We start from the raw sequence: 14,284 nt of genomic DNA, 5'->3' as shown, positions 1-14,284 counted from the left end.
TCGTGAATTCCAGGTGTTCTCTGTAGCACTACAGCAGCTGCCATAAATTATTCATGGAAATGCCTGCAAGGAGCAATTCCATCTCTTTTTTCTCTACTGTGAAAAATCTACAGAAGCTTTGTGAAAGTTTTTCATAGAACACCATTAAGAGTGTGAACTTGCACAGGCAGCAGCTCTAATGTGGAAAGTGAACAATGTATAGCTACTCCAGAAGATTTTTAAAAATCTACGTGTATTGTTTACACGTATGATGCTTCATATTTGTGCGACTTCTATAGAGTGTGCAATACACTCTAGGACTCGTTGCAGCCAAAGAAACTGGAATACAATGAATAATCGCTAGTAAAGGCATAGCTAGGCCCAGCTTAAACAGCTTCTTAGATTTCCATCACAGCTTCCTTATTGATGTCATCCAGTTTTGTGAATGTTGCCTTCCTGTTAAGGTAGTACTTGTGATGCACTATCCATTTTTAGTAAATGTTACCTCATGGCTAGATGCCCTGTTGAACCAAATAGATGGCAAGATTTTAAGAAAACGCTCTGACCTGGATATCTCATGCCAGGGCTAGTCTGAATGTTGTGAATAGAACTGTTCTTACACAATGCAGAGACACCAAGATTTTGGTGCAGACTTAAAAGCAGTCATTGTAGACAGTCCTTCGATAATTGCCTGCACTCCGCAGCAAGTCAAAGGTAGCCTTTGTGAGCTACTGCTGCTTAGAGCATACAGGGAGTATTTCATTTAATGTGTGCCTCCATGCTCTGCCCACAGCATAGATTGTAAATGCACTAAATTAAATAGTGTATGGAATTGAGGATTTGTTTGAGAATAAGCATAGTGAGCAGTAGCCCAGAGGTCAAAATCTAACATAGAAAATTCTTATTCACCCCATTGAATGTTTTTTGTAGAGGCACTTAAGAAACTGCCTGCGGCAGTGGGGGGGGAGGGGGTGTCCTGCCTTCGTTCCCCGACACCGTGATTGGCAAAGGGGTGCCTCCATTGAAACCGACTGACCAGGACTCCTGCAGCGCCAATCCCCCCTGCGCCGATGCTTGCCCTCCCCAAAGTTATCCCCCCGCCGCCCTCAGTTCCCAGACCTGGGAAGATACACCTTCCCCACCAGCACGGCTCCGCGCCCTACTCTCCTCTCCCGGTCCTTTGCCCCCCCCCACTTCCTCCGTGGAGCTTCAGTCGCCCCCTCCGTAGCCGCCCTCATGTCTAATCCCTTTATCGGCTGCAGGTCTTGTCTTCTTTCTGCCGTGTGGGCACTTCGGAGCACCGATTTGCCTCCCGCAAGGTCACGGAGGTGCAGGCTCACTCTCCCCTTGGAGCACTGAGTTGGGCACAAAAAAATTCACATCAGCAGCGCCGATGCACGCCCTCCCCAGAGTTATCCTCCCGCCGCCCTCAGTTCCCAGACCTGGGAATCCCTTCGCCCTGCCCTCGAGAGAGGCTGCTGGGGACACTGCCTCCCTGCTGGACGTGGCCTGGCAGGCCTGAACCAGCACAGCCCCGGCCCGGTGGGGGGAGTGGAGCCCGGCGGACAGATGCAACCTCCCCATGACCGGCGCAGGGCACCCAGAAGGACTCAACACCAAGCATAGAAGGGACCGGAGCGACCTGGAGATGCCCCAGAAGAAGCACAAGTGCCCCAACCCAGGCTGTGGCAAGGTGTACAGCAAGTCTTCACACCTGAAGGCTCATTTGAGGACGCACACAGGTCAGTCCGGGCACAGCCCCCTGGATGTGCTTGCTTCCCTGCCCCCTGACTGTGCTTGCTTCCCTGCCCCCTCGCTGTGCCTGCTTCCCTGCCCCCTGGCTGTGCTTGCTTCCCTGACCCCTGGCTGTGCTTCCTTCCCTGCCCCCTGGCTGTGCTTGCTTCCCTGCCCCCTCGCTGTGCTTGCTTCCCTGCCCCCTCGCTGTGCTTGCTTCACTGCTACCTCGCTGTGCTTGCTTCCCTGCCCCCTCGCTGTGCTTACTCTCCTGTGTGTGTATGTGGCTCTGGCTCTGTGTGTATGTGGCTCTGGGTGTGTGTGTGTGGCTCTGGATGTGTGTGTGTGACTCTGGGTGTGTGTTTGCGGCTCTGGGTGTGGGTGTGTGGCTTTGGGTGGGTGTGTGTGGCTCTGGGTGGGTGTGTTCAGCTCTGAGTGTGTGTGTGTGTGGCTCTGGGTGTGTGTGTGTGCCTCTGAATTGGTGGTTAAGCACCTTCTGTAGGGCCTCTGTGAGGGATTCCTTGACTATGTGTAGCATAGATGGTTGCACTAAATGTCTTTGAGAAACAAGCAATAATAAAAGCAAAGTGTTCCATAAACACCGGTAAAACACTGTTTCAGTTGTTTTTACGGCGCAAAAACTAGTAACCACTGAAAAGCACTGTTTTTTTGAGGTATTAAAATCACTGGAAAACACTGAAAAAAACACTACCAGAATTTACCAAAAATAGAAACTGAAAACAGGAAAGCCTACAAATAATCATTTCTTAATGCCATCTTTGCCTGAATGAATGTTTTCTTTATACAATATATTTCAGGATCTCTCCTTTAATCTGTTTAAAACCTTTCCTGTATAGGAGTCCACTAGTACATGTAGTTCTATCTGTCTTGGCATTCCAAGCTAAAATGGATCTACAGTGTTTGCAAAATGCTGCATCTTATTGGTTCTCCACCTATCCTGTAAATTCCTTGCCAACTTGTCTTCGTATTCAGCTTGGATTTCCTTTGATTCAAAATGAAGGGCTGCTTTTTCAGAAGAGTAATTTATTGGAACACCTTGAAACTCTATCTCTTTCCTCAAGATTCTTGCTTAAAAATCTCCTCCTGTTTTCCTGATTCCAAACTTTGGCTTCTTGCTTATTACCCCTCTATGATGAGCCTGATACGTATCACAGATTATGGGATGACTAGCTGTGCCCTCGTTTTGCACAAAGAACTCAACAGTCTTAATTGACATTTGAGAGACTAAGGCCCACATGCATCAAGCACTTTTGCATTCGCAAACGGTGCGATTCCTTAAAATCGGCCGTTTGCGAATGCAAAAGTGCTTTTTCAGATGCATCATCATTTCTGAATGGAATTCGCTGATTTTGCGACTTTCCAGAATGCGAATGCATTTAAGGAATCGCAAATTTGCGATTCCTTAAATGCAATGCATCATTCAGAAATGAAATTGCGAGAACAAGGTTTGGAAGTGCAAATTACCACGAGGTTGAACCTCGTGGTAAATTGCGAAAAATGTTTAAAATGTACTAATTTACATTTTAAACGATGTCATGTTACAGACACACATGTCCTTAGGACATGTGTGTGTGAAACATCCATTTCAAATTACATTTCGGGGGTGCAGGGGGGGTCCTTTGGACCCCCCCCTGCACCCATGAAATTTTCTAAGTGCCATTCGCAATTTCCATTGATTCCTATGGGCCTTTTGGCCCGTAGGAATCAATGGGAATTGCGAATTCGCAATTTTGAAGTCACAAAATATTTGCGAGTCGGTAAAAATTGCGAATTTTACCGAATCGGAAATATTTTGCACTTTCCATGATGCATCCCGTTTTGCGAATCCATATTTGCGATTCGGTAAAATTCGCAAATTTGGAAACGCAAAACGGGAGTTTGATGCATGAGCCCCTAAGCTTTCTTCCAAAAGCAAGACCCTATTTAATGTCCATATCTTCAAGCATGGCCAAGAAGGGATGTCCAATTATAAGCATACAGAGGAGTGGTCTGATAGCAGAGCTGGAAGATAAACAAGTGACTCTACCAGGTCATTTAAAATTAACTCTAAGAGAAAATAATCGATCCTGTAATGCTGGCCATGTTTCCTGCTATAGAAGGTAAATCCTTTGAAGGCCCCTGACTTCATTATGTTGGTATGTTACTAAATATTTCAAGCATACACACAAAAGGTTTCATGGCGCTGGGGCAGAAGAGACAAAGGACTCTGAGATTATTCATAAGCCTGTCTAAAGAGCCATGTTTTTAGCGAGGTCCTAAAGCTTGGGGAAAAGAATTCCATATGATGATTGGAGCAGTAACGGTAACCCTTGTGCCACCCAGTCTCTTTTGATTGTACTTGGGAACCACAAGCAGATTTTGATGAGCTGATCTAAGGTTATGTTTGGGGGTATAGTTCCAGATTCTGGAGGTCACAAAGGTAGGATTTTTTGCCTTGGTGCGATTTAAAATGAATGAACCTAGTTTTAAATAAGGTCCTCTGGGCCACAGAAAGCCAGTGTAGGTTTGCCATCAAAGTATTAGTGTGACAGTGTCTAGGCTGGCGCCAGACCAGCCTGGCAACCTGGCAGCCTGGTTTTGAATCGGCTGCAACTTCTGCCTCAGTCCCTTAGAAAGTCCAAGATAGAGTGAGTTTGCATAATCGATGTAGGGCATGACCAAGGCAATTATAATCTGTGTAATAGCTTCAAGATTTGGTTTTTTTTTTGAGTTTCTGAAGATATAAAAAGCAAGATGAGGTTACTGCCCTTATCTGAAGCTTCATAGATAGATCTTCATCTATGATGACCCCAAGGTCCTTGACCACATTTTGGGGGGGAGGAAGAGCACTCATAACTACTGGCCAAATGGAAGGGTTCCAGCTATGCAGCTTGTTTTAGTCACAATTTCAGTCTTATCTGAATTCAACTTTAGCTTATGACAATTCATCCAGCAAGAATGATTAGCATCGTGTTTCGGAAGTATTCTGTGGATTCTGTTGTGTCATCAATGTTGAAAAGCAATTGCATATCATTGGCATATTTGTATTTCTTCACCACCTGCCCCTGTAAAGTGTGGACCGAAGGGCAGATATAGATGTGGAAACGTTGGGGGTACAGAGAGGACCCCTGTGGTGCTCCACAGTTAAGTTCTACCTTTGACAAGAAAAAATGTTTGAGAAAAACCAATCGTGAGCGGCTAGGATGGAAGGTCTTTTTCCATTCTAATGCAGATCCTGTCACACTTGCAGCCCTGACACATTTGATTAAGATGTCATGACCTACTGTTTCAAAGGCTGAAGATAAGTCTAACAGGACCTGTGCCTGAGTCACTCCTTTGTCTGCTTCTTCTTTCATATTGTCAATTACAGATTGTCAATTACTTTGTGCACCAATTATGTACTAAGTTCAAGTCCTTCATCATGCCCCTCAACTTACAACACATTTTGGGGAAATTTATATACTTGGTTCTTGATTTTCTGTCCAGCTCCTTATTTAAGACCATATTAAACATAGGTGTAGGTGCTTTGAGCAGATGCTGCTATAAGGTATCAAAATATGCAGGATCATCACAATTGTGACCATAGCACACTGCACACAACAGCTGCATACTGCTGATATGCAAGATTGACATCAACCATCTCCTAAAATCATCAGTATGATACTTTAAGAGCTTCATCCACGAATGTTTCCTTACAACAATGCCCACCCCCCTCATGCTCCCACACTGCTCAGACCACACAGGGCCTTATTTACAAGCCCCTGGCGCCACAATTCCGCCATTTTTTCCCATTTTAAAAGTGGCACACCGGCAGCACAAGAGGCTCGTAAATAAGGCCCACAATATCCTGCACCCAGCTAAGCTTGCGAAAGGGAGTTTTACACCCTAGCATCTCTTAATGGGATTCCTGCTGCATTATAACGTGAGCCCCATCGTTTTGATGTTCTGCTACTACACCTGTCTTTTCCAAGACTCATCCCATGTACATTCCAAGTGAAACTTTTGGAGAGCATAGTGACGGTGAGAGCTTGCTGCCAGAATGGATGAACTACAGAAACTTGGGGCCAAGGTTCAGCTGAAGTTTCCCATGATGTTATGGATATGGATACATAATATTAGAAATCCTGAAGAAGTAGAAAAACTTAATAATAGAGGAAATTAAAGTGACTTCTTACGGTATACCTTCGGTGTTGGGGGATTTGACATTTATACTTATAGGTTGAGGCAACCATCCCTGGCACAGGCTCTCAAATGGCGGACAAGATGCCAAAGGTTGACGGAGGTCTTCCTTAGGGTGGGTGCAAGAAGGGCACATTGGGTGGGGAGCATTAGGAGAAAAAAACGAAAAAAAGAATGAGTTCTCAGATCGCACATCACAAACTTTCATGGGTGCCGCCACTTCAGCAGGGCATATATCTGGAGGATAATGGGAGGGATAGGGTAAAATCTGATAACAATATCTTTCACGTGTGTGGATCATAGTGTCCTAAATCCCTATTAATATTGCAAACGTTATTATTAGATATTTAGGCAAACTCTCAAAACAAGCATAGCAACAAACTTTAAAAGACATATTTTAATGCGTATAGTAAGACAAGGAAATGCTAACTATTTACTTGTATCACTGCCAACAAATATGATTGTTAAATATCCGTGGGTGTAATTTACATAAAATCTAAAATGGACCAAATAAATGGGAAAGGTCAGTAAGAATACTGAAAGAGATATGGCAGCCCTGCACAGATTTAATGACTCACTTTGAAGATAATATGAAAGCTGCTCTGAAAGTGTTTAATGCAAAAGCAGATGGTACATCCTTGCATGCAACAGAGCTTTGGGGTAATGCCAGTCTGAAGAACGTAAATGTAACAGAGAGCAAATTAGTTCAAAATATTTTTAGTTGCAGATCGTTATCTAAAAATTAATCATTCACAATGGAGCACTCTGTTCATCCCTGAAGTTCAGGTTAGATCTGTTACCCATTGAAATGTAAGATAAAGCAATCATGTCATAGAGGATATATCCACACATCTTATTTTTGAAAAATTGTGCCATACATGATAGCACCATCAAACGTTATTCATAAAAAAGATCTAAACTATTCTCAAATCATTAATTTTGATCACCTGATTTGAAATAATTCCCTCAAGTCATTTTCCTGGAAGAAATTGTTTATTTTCTCGACATTTACAGCTAAGAACCTTTTCGGATATAGGATTGCATTTTATCTATGTAATAGGCAATAGAGGACTGTCATGAAAAACTCCACTTCATAAAAGTACGCGAAGTTGCAGAGTTATAGAACTTGCCACTTCGCATAGTTTTTTAAACCTCTCATGCTTTACGAAGTACAATGCATGAAAAGGTTAAAAAAAGTAAAAGGCAGCTTCAGAACCCTTTCTGGCAGCAAGTAGCTGGGGTCCATTCCCAGTTGCCACAAGTAGCTATGCAGGTCAATGGATGAAGTCTCCCTGCGTCCGTTTTCGGTATTGAAAACCCACTGAAAGCCCCTTCATCCTTCAATAGATGTGCTGATGAACGACCCACTACTCTGTCTGGATGTTATGCTAACAGGTAGATCTGACCAGCAGGAAAACTAAGCAGCAAATAATACATAACAACTGAAACAAGGCTTACAAGTTCCAACAACAGATAGTGCATTGATAAGCTGGGAGTCAACTTTGAAAGCAACCAGGGCCACCTGGACGCTGCTAACCCTCTCTTTGGCTGGATGCATAGCAGCTATTCTGAAAATGGTAGTGCTCACAAAAATTTTATATTTTTTTAATAGCATACCTGTTCCACTTACCAATCATTTCTTTTGCACGCTTTGCACCCTTTTAACCAGAGTGATTTGGGGTGGAAAACAGGCATGCGTCCGATGGGCAATTCTTATGTTGCCGTACGGGAGATGGGGATATAATGTTCCGGATTTTCAACTATAGTATTTGGTGGCACAATGTAGCTATGCTTATTCATGGTACCACCCGATGACCGGATTCCATATCTTCGGCCAGAAGCTGACCTCATCCTTCCTGAGAAGATTGTGACTATCCTGCCCGCGGGCCACCCAGAGACCCATCTGACATCCAAACTGTATCCACCACAAGCGGGGCATGGAAGAAACTGTGCCGCATCACTGGGACTGACATTCTTTACTCTTCGGCTCTGCCCATCGTCAACCCCTGTTTGATACCAATCACAGGGAAATGATTGGGGCAACAATCCCTAACTACATTTGAATTCTTGCGAATGGACGATTTATATCCTAACAACCACATCTTTTCTTTAACGGAAGATGCCCGTCTCCAGTCCGGGACCATTATGGATAGGTTTTTCATGGGCCGAATTTGTTAGGCCTTACGCTCTACATTCCCACCCTTCCCAGTTGAGCCGCTTTCATTCCCTCCGCTCACAATGGTCATTGAAAATGCAGACAACACAGATCTCATTTCGAAACTCTATAAAACATGTGCGGCACTCAAACCCATAGACGACAGTAAAGTTCGCAGGGCCTGGGAAATGGACTTGGGAACGACAATTAGAGATAAGCAGTGGGACAAGGGCTGCTTAGTTAGGTAGGATGTCTCACTGAACAGTAGGCACAAACTCCTACACTTCAAATTCTTACGCCGCATATATTTCACCTCAGCACTAGCACACAAGATAGGCCCCTCCAAATCACCCAATTGTCGCAAATGCTCTGCTCCTCAAGACGATTTTGCACATCTCACATGGACATGTCAGAAACTGCAACACTACTGGGAGACTATACATTATACACTAGGGAAAATAACCAATCTCTCCCTGACTCCCACCCCAAGATAGCCTTGCTGCGGTATACAGTGAACTTCCCAAGAAAATCAGACGGTTTGCAGCATAGGATTACTGCTAGCAAAGCAAAAGGTGGCCATTCACTGGGGGCGTAAATCCGCACCGACTGTTCAGAACTGGCTACAGAGCCTGGCATTTTGTAACATTAACAGTGACCTGTACGCAAGTGAGAAGCCTAGCTCATCTCGCCCCAAGGACCGTACCGGTCATATATTGAAACACTATGACAAGATGCAGACCAACTGGTGGAACAGGGCATAGTGCCAGAGGGAGTGGGATAATCACTTATCTGCAGACCTTTTATATCCTATTGTTATTTTGATATTGTATAGCGTCTCTATGTGGGTTCAATCTGTATACGAAAGACAGAGGTATTATCGATCCATATTCCCGGGGTGAGGTATTATCATCGAGGTATACATCGTTTTAGTCACTAAACTGTGTATTGTGCATCAGATAGCCACCATTATTTAGGATTTACATGCGAGACAGCCAATTGGAATGTGCATAGACATGGATGTATCGTGGTATTGTATAATGTTACAGCAGTGACAGACTATATCTTTACAATGTTTTGAAATTGATGAAAATGAAAATAAAGTTTAAAAAAAGCCCTGAGTTGGAGGTGGACCAAATTCTAAATTTTTTAATAGGGGAATGTGAGGTGTGGCAAATGTATGAACAACATATAACAGCGTATGTTAGATACATTGATATTTCTGTTAGGGAGTATGTATGTGTGAGTGTTTGGTTGTTTTCCTGTTTTCTTGTGTGTTAGTGGTTATGTTTACATTTGTACATGTACAAGAGTATCTGTCTTTACATTTTTATCACGTTTGTAAATCCCTCTAGAAGAGAAGCGCATCTACACACTAGTTCAGGTAAAAAAAAAAAACTCAGTTGCAGATCAAAAAAAGGACCTAAATTAAGAGAGAACAGATAATAATGTTTTTATTTCATTTCTAAAAGCACTGACTAAGTTGAAGGAATTAAGTTAGTTCCAATGACTGACAGACAGGGTTAAATATATACCACACCCATAGATTTATAAGAGAGGCAATGATTAAGTTAGTACTGTCCTTGTGTGGAATTCTAACAGTGAGGTACAGAAGAGCCTGACCATTCAAGCTCACTGCAATTGGGTTAGTATGTGTGACTGTATTCGTGTTTGCTTGGTGTATGGTGATTGTGTGCTTGTATTTGAGTGGCTGTATGAATGGAATTTCAAAGAAGGAAACCATAGCACTCAGTCATTAGTTTAAATATGTCATAAGGCCCAAACAATAAGCGACTTGTGCTAAACAAAAACTTGTACTAGAGATATCAAAGATTTTGTGATCTTCTGTATATTCACATTCAGATTTTCATCTTTTGAAACTGAACAGCAGCTGGCACGTGTTTTGTCATAGAGTGACTTTTTCAAGTCTTGATTAAGGTATAGGTCAAAAGGGTCCATGGGCGAAGACCCATATGGAATAATGGGTATATGTTGTAATGCTCTCAGGAACAGCACGTCTGCGGAATGTGACATATAATGGAGAAGATGCACATCCAGTCTGTGGAAGTAAAGTTCACTCAGAAGGTCATTGCCTGCAATGAGGGCCTCAATCCATGCTCAAGTATAGGTCAGGTCACTGAATAAAAACAATAAGTGGACATTGCTGTAAATGTCTAATATTAATGGTGGCTGGTATGTAAAAAACATGACCTCCAGTATAGTCATTAGGATTGGAGCACATCATGTTCAATTGATTGGTATAAACTATGGATCTGTGAAATCTTTAAAAAGTATCCAAAGGACCTGATGTAAGACCGCGGTAGGGCTATGTGTCATCCTAGGCTAAAAGATCATGTGTGAATTATACGTCTTGTGAAACTTATAGAGAAATAGGGACCATACTACACTCCTATTTGACGGAGTGTTGCTCCCCAGCATCTCAGAATTAAATGAAAATGTATATGTGCTTGTGTGTTTTTATACATATTTGTGCATGTGTTTGTGATTTCATTTTTTACCTTTACAAAATGCAACTCTTTTTGTTGACATGTAACTTTAACTACAATTGTGTGTGTAATCCTGTGAGTGTTTGACTGTAAGGATTGCTGTGTATGTCTGTTTATATGTAAAAGTGTAATAACGTGAGTATTTGTTATTACAAATCTGTATAAGCATAAGTTCTTGTGTTTGTACACACACACTTGTATGTATATTTGTTTAAAGGTATGTGTTCCACTTTGTGTATTTTGTACTTGTGTTGAGTGTGCATGTGCTTGGTTGTCAATCATTTGTGTATCTGTTCTTATATGTTTATATGTGTGTGTGCCTGTTGTTTTCGACATTGGCTCCCAAAAAATGTGGCAACCCAGAAGGGCTGAAGTCAAGAGTGTTACCAACCTGGTAAGGGACACAAAAAGGAATAAACTAGTTAGGAGCACAATGGAATGGGAAAACTGGGAGCATGTACAGAGACAGAGACATTTGTGATACACTCACTAATGACTAAGGCTGCCTTATATACTGTCAAATAACATGGAACAGGAAGAATTCTCAAGAAAAGCGAACCGTCATCTTGGATTGGCCTAACCAGAATGCGAGAACAATTCATATATGCCAACTTGATTTGGGCTGGACATTATTCCAAGATTGTGCCTCCTGACCCAGAATCCCAAGGGATTACCCCGGCCAGACCACAGTGCGAATTGTATCCCCTGTGCAGCCCCCAGACACGTCAGCCCACACCGCCTGCCTGAAATACCACAGTCGGGAAGAGAGGTAAACAAAGCGTTGTATCCAGAGTCCTGGATGCCACGCCACTGGTGTAAAACTCGGGATGCACCATGCCCAGGGAGAGGAAATTCCGATAGTATACCCCCTCACAGAAGCACTAGGTTTGGTGCTGAAAAAATAAATACAATTAGAGCGGGAGATTGAACTGCTCTGGCAGACTCCAAAGATTGTTCGGAAATAGGGTGCTCTTCCACCTGACCAAATATTGAAAAATATCTCGATACATGCATGGATCCAAAGTAGCAGATACCTCAAATTCCAGTTATCCATCAAGATAAACAGGAGCGGGGTAGGGGGAACCCTAGAAAAACTACCGGAAACATAAGCTTTCAGTTCCAATACATGGCATGTGGGATAATGTTTCCCAGTACTCTGAAGTCTCACATAAACAGTGAAAGGATTACTTTTTTGTTTAATGGGAAAGGGTCCCATCAATCATGGGCTAAATTTAGGTTTTATCAAACAAAGGAAGGACTAGGGGCAAGTTTACTGAGGTCCAACGTACATGCCCCAGCAAGGCTGTGTACAAAGAGAGTAAATAGGTCAGTTAGACCTAACCAACAATTAATTTATCCCGGTGTCGGCGGCAGGGTAGGCCAACTCAGAAGCAGTGTTACACTCGCCGGACCCAACTGGTGTCCTTCAATACCGCTGGCTACTGTTGCAAGCAATACTTGCAGACAGTATAGGTTAACAACCAAAGAACTGGATATGTAGAATCCACTTGCCTTTTTAGTGTAGATGGTTTTTCTTAGTTCCTGAGGAGGTGTCCAGATCATTATGACATTAGAGACACAAAACATGTCGATCACCTGAGAGCAGAGCATACACCACTAGACACATTGCGACTAGTATGTGCCCTCTCCATCTTTTACATTAGGCAGTTTACCTTCAGAATAAATTGTTCGTTAGGACTAACTGACCTATTTTAAACTCACTATCTCCCTACATCTACACATACTAGGGCCCCTCACCTCCACTGCACCCACCGGCAGGAACAAAAGACCCCCGACAAAGAGCCCCGGTTCCGGGTGCCCGTCAGATATTGCTGCGCTGACCTGACGAGGGGCAGGCTCAAATGATGAAGCATGACACCTAGCTTACTGGGTGTGTGAGAGCCCTAGTTCCTACCAGATGAACTCACTCTCCTACACATACACAGTAGTGGTCCCCAGTGTTTCACTCATCTCTACCTGCTCCAGCCCTCCCGACCATCCACCACAGAGGAACTCCGTACTCTCTTTGTACACTAAATTTAGGTTTACCATATTTAATAGCCGGAAACAGGGAGGACAATCATGGCCTTAGCCCTGATCTGGTAGTCAGGCTTGGGTTGCCTATGTTTGTCAGAGTGATCCTTCATTCTGTTTGGTGCTATTCGTAGATTTCTTGCTACCTGTCTTCTTGTCTCAGTTTGCAGATGAAGCACCTAAGAGACAGCAGGTACAGGCATTTGGGAATCAACAACCTCAGGACATAATTTAGAATAGAACCCTAGTGGCAATATGTACACTGTTTTTAACGACAAACTCTGCAAAGGGGAGAAGAGATACCCAGTTATCACTAGTGGCACTACACAAATTCCTCAAATATTATTCCAGGGTTTAGTTTGGTCCTCTCTGTGAGTCCAAGAGTATGTGGATGAAACCCAGAGGATATGGCTCTGGTTATTCCCAGTGCTGTACTTAATGTTTTCCAAAAATGTGAAGTAAATTGTTGCCCTCTAGCAGAGATAATCTTCTCTGGGCAGCAAAGAAGTCCATAGCGTATCCCTTTGGAAACACTAGGCAGTTTATTTAGCACTAGGTAACTTGGTTAAGGCAGCAAGTTTAACCATAATGGTTGCCTTTCCTGCGGAAGGGGGAGGTTCCGTGTGGAATCCATGCTGATAGAATGCTATGGTTCGGGAGTAGCCTTCAGTGGTAGAAGTAACCCTTCTGGTTTCTGATTAATGATTTACTTGTGTGCAAACTAAACAACTTAAAACATAGCTTTTGACATCATTAGCAAAGAAGGCCACAAAAACATTGGGAAATCAGCCCCAATGTGTTTTTAAAACCTCTATTGCCAGCAGGTTTGGAGTCATGGCACAGTTGAAATACTTATGTGTGTAACTATTCTTGTGTAAGTCTTTGTTGATTGGTGCACACATCCTCAAAGAAGGAAGTTAAAACCATGACCATCTGGTCAGGAGAAAGAATCATTTGAAAACTTGACTCCTTCTCTTCAGAGTATTGAAGGAAAAGTTTATCCGCCACCTTATTAGATGTTCCTGGGATAAAAGTTACTTGAAAATCAAACTGAGAAAAGAAATAAGCCCAGCAAAACTGATGATTTTAAGGGCTTGTAAATTTCAAAGATCGGTTCTGATCTCAAAGATATATCTTGTTCCATGTAATAAATATTGCCACTCTGCACATGCCCCATTCATTGCCAGCAGTCACGCTCCAAAACAGAATAGTGCAGTTCAGTTGGAGACAAAGAGTGAGAGTAATAAAAAATAGAACATTCAAGGGAATCATCATCTTGCTCTTGTAGCAACACTGCTCCTAAAGCATTTTCTGATTCATCGGTTTCCACCACAAATGGCTTACTAGGTTCAGGATGACAGAGAACTGGGGCATGTATAAAGGCTTTTTTTTAAGATTTGAAAGAGTAGTTTGGTTCTGGAATTCCAATGAAAGCCATTAACCAGTGTTTCTATTGTAAAAGATGTGAGATTTCGGAGGAGCAAGCCAAAAAGTTCTTAATAAATTGACAATAAAAATTTGTGAATCTTTAAAAGCCTTGGGATTCCTTGATGGTTGATGGAGATGGCCAAGAAAGTACGGTGGTGACTTTTCTTGGATCCATAGCAGCTCCTCTGAATACTACACTTCAGAGGCTTTAAAATAATGTTTTCCGGTTTATTAGTTAGATGGTTCCTGCAAAGTCTGTTCATAACCTTAA

The sequence above is a fragment of the Lissotriton vulgaris genome, chromosome 6 (genome assembly GCF_964263255.1).
Source record: "Lissotriton vulgaris chromosome 6, aLisVul1.2, whole genome shotgun sequence".
In the NCBI taxonomy this organism is placed as follows: Eukaryota; Metazoa; Chordata; class Amphibia; order Caudata; family Salamandridae; genus Lissotriton; species Lissotriton vulgaris.
The sequence above is the reverse complement of the archived record's forward strand: the minus strand, read 5'-3'. Positions refer to the sequence as shown.